This window comes from Siphateles boraxobius, unplaced genomic scaffold (genome assembly GCF_051911475.1).
Source record: "Siphateles boraxobius isolate OS27281-9 unplaced genomic scaffold, OSU_SipBor_1 17, whole genome shotgun sequence".
Taxonomy (NCBI): domain Eukaryota; kingdom Metazoa; phylum Chordata; class Actinopteri; order Cypriniformes; family Leuciscidae; genus Siphateles; species Siphateles boraxobius.
In genome coordinates, this window is record NW_027508777.1 from 1898267 (window position 1) to 1901609 (window position 3343).

Below are 3343 nucleotides of genomic sequence, written 5' to 3' on the forward strand. Positions count from 1 at the left end.
AATCTGGGGCACTAATGGCTCGTTTCCACTGAGCGGTACGGTACGGTACAGTTCGGTACGGTACGCAATTATTTGCGTTTCCACTGTCAAAAGTTGTGAATGGTACCAAAAAGCCAAACCGTACCGTACCACTTTTGGCTCGTTTCCACTGAACAGTACGGTACGGTACTGTACGGTTCGGGTCGGGTCAGTAAACCATGATCCAGCTAGCGTTTCCACCGCCAACAGTACCCTACTTGATAGGCGTGGTGTTTGCCGGAAAGAAGCGGTCAACGTCATTTTAAGAAGAAAGCGACAAAATAAACACCAATGGATGGGATACAGCAGATCTTGTCCTTGCTTCTCGGCATGTTTGTCACAAGAAGACAAGCGCCGACATTAGGCATTTCTCAATACCACGTATGTAAAGTTCTCAGCAGAAGGACTCCCGAGGACGCGAGTCCGGTAATTCTCCAAATGGAACAGCGCGTTCTTGAAAGCGTCACTCAGCTCGCTCTGCATGTACATTTTAGGCAACAATAAAACGAAATATGTTATAAAACACCACAAAAAGGTAACGTTAAAAGAAGCTATACAATAAGAAATAAAGCAAACAATTCAGTCAAATATACAAAATCAGCGCTAGTCTAACGTTAACTTTACAACGGAAAAGTTATAGCCTAAATATATGAAACTTCGCTTAGCCCTCAGCCAAAACGATTGGCCAGGGAACGAATTATCGATTCACGAGACCAAAGATCACCCATTAGATATACACAAGACGAATTACCACTACAGAGTCAGCGGCAAACGTCAGAACGACTAGCCGAGGAAAGGCTGTTCCAGGTGGGGAACATGAGCGCCGAGCGCCCGGTGATCGCCTGGAATGGATCAAATTATCATAAATCATTATAAATAAACCGCAGATTTGAGCTTTAAACAACTACATTCTCACCTCAAAAACTCTTAAAACTACATTTTGTGAAAGAATAACCGTAGTATTATATTCCAACTGTATATTAAAAAATGGCGCTTCTTATGTTGCCATTCCCCTTGTAGCTCGCGCAAGTGATTATACTCTGTCAACCAATCAGCGTTCTGCAGTCTAGCTCCTCCCTTTAGTACCGTACCACTGTGCTAGGTACCCCAACGGAAGGGTACCCAAAAAGTGGTACGGTACGGTTCGGCTTTTTGGTACCATTCACAACTTTTGACAGTGGAAACGCAAATAATTGCGTACCGTACCGAACTGTACCGTACCGTACCGCTCAGTGGAAACGAGCCATTTTTGGGTACCCTTCCGTTGGGGTACCTAGCACAGTACGGTACTAAAGGGAGGAGCTAGACTCACTGCAGAACGCTGATTGGTTGACAGAGTATCGTCACTTGCGCGAGCTACAAGGGGAACGGCAACATAAGAAGCGCCATTTTTTAGTATACAGTTGGAATATAATACTACGGTTATTCTTTCACGAAATGTAGTTTTAAGAGTTTTTGAGGCGAGAATGTAGTTGTTTAAAGCTTAAATCTTCGGTTTATTTATAATGATTTATGATAATTTGATCCATTCCAGGCGATCACCCTGCGCTCGGCGCTCATGTTCCCCACCTGGAACAGCCTTTCCTCGGCTAGTCGTTCTGACGTTTGCCGCTTACTCTGTAGTGGTAATTCGTCTTGTGTATATCTAACGGGTGATCTTTGGACTCGTGAATCGATAATTCGTTCCCTGGCCAATCGTTTTGGCTGAGGGCTAAGTGAAGTTTCATATATTTAGGCTATAACTTTTCCGTTGTAAAGTTAACGTTAGACTAGCGCTGAATTTGTATATTTGACTGAATTGTTTGCTTTATTTCTTATTGTATAGCTTCTTGTAACGTTACCTTTTACTTATACTTTAAAATGGCTATTATTGATAGAACTGAAATTGAACAAAAAGAGATAGGGTTGAGTTTTGTCATTTTTTATTACAAGATTATCACTGTAATGTTGTTTATTGCAACATTTGTACAAATGCACATATTGCCTGGAATATGTTTAATATTTTTTTTAAATTTAAACGAAAAGATGCAGGGTTGTGTTTTATATTTCGTTTTGTTATAAATAGGCTAACGTTAAACATGTATATAATCAGGTGTATACATTGCCTGAACCACATTTGTGTGCCTATAATGTTTAAAATGTATTTAAATGAAAACGAAAAGAGGCAGAGTGGTGTTTTATAACATATTTCGTTTTATTGTTACCTAAAATGTACATGCAGAGCGAGCTGAGTGACGCTTTAAAGAACGCGCTGTTCCATTTGGAGAATTACCGGACTCGCGTCCTCGGGATCGCTTCTTTCCGGCAAACACCACGCCTATCAAGTAGGGTACTGTTGGCGGTGGAAACGCTAGCTGGATCATGGTTTACTGACCCGACCCGACCCGAACCGTACTGTACCGTACCGTACTGCTCAGTGGAAACGAGCCATAAGACTCTGGGGGAAAGAAGTCTTGCAGGGAAGGAATGCCCCACAACCAAAACCACCAGGCAGCCCTTAACCCCCCAGAAACTTCAGACATTAAAAGGTAGCAGTAGCCACAAAGTCTTTGTGGGATGCCAATTACTGGGTTATGGAGTAATACATTTTAATACATCTGTACATTTCTTTTCAGTCTGCTTCAAGGAGTGGCTTGACAGAAAGAATGTGGAGAAGACAGAGTTGTAGGCCAGATGGGTAAAGGCTGGACGGTCCATCACAGAAAAATAGTGGACATTAACAGACAAAAAAAAAAAAAAAATATTGGAGCACTTAAGATAAAATGTTGTTAATGTGTTTTATTGTAATTTGCTTGTTGAGCCAGAAGAGTGTTGTTTTTTGTTAAATAATTATTACTGTGTTAATGTTTACATGTTATTATTAAATAAACGTATATTAATGTAAGCTTGTATTTTCATGATTTTCATCATACAAAAATTTATTGTAGTTGTCCAGCATTCCACCCTGGTGAACAGGCTACCATCCTTAACACCTATTACTGTTGACCAGCGTAGTTTCCAATGTTTGTAACCAGCATCCAATGCTGGTGCTGCCTGTTTGCTGGTCATCAGCATGGGATGCTAATGATTGGATGCTGGAAACTGCTTATGACCAGCATGCTGGTGCTGGTATGCTGGTCACAAGCAGTTTCCAGCATCCCATGCTGGTCTCCAGCATACCAGCATCCCATGCTGGTCACCAGCATACCAGCACCAAACCACAACATATGCTGGTCTTGCTGGTATAACCAGCATCCATTATGCTGGTGACCAGCTATATGCTGGTTTATGCTGGTTTTTCCAGCAGCATTTTGGAGACAAGAGGGCAGTATAGCCCCATGTATGA

At 41.7% G+C, this 3343-nt stretch overlaps 1 long non-coding RNA gene across 1 annotated transcript; it reads left to right on the top strand.

The window, feature by feature from the left end:
- Positions 1 to 2437: 2437 nt before the first annotated feature.
- On the top strand, positions 2438 to 2902 carry LOC143740128 (uncharacterized). The gene is made up of 2 exons (XR_013204755.1): positions 2438 to 2546; positions 2634 to 2902. It is a non-coding gene; the product is annotated as an uncharacterized LOC143740128 (long non-coding RNA).
- The last annotated feature ends 441 nt before the right edge of the window (positions 2903 to 3343 follow it).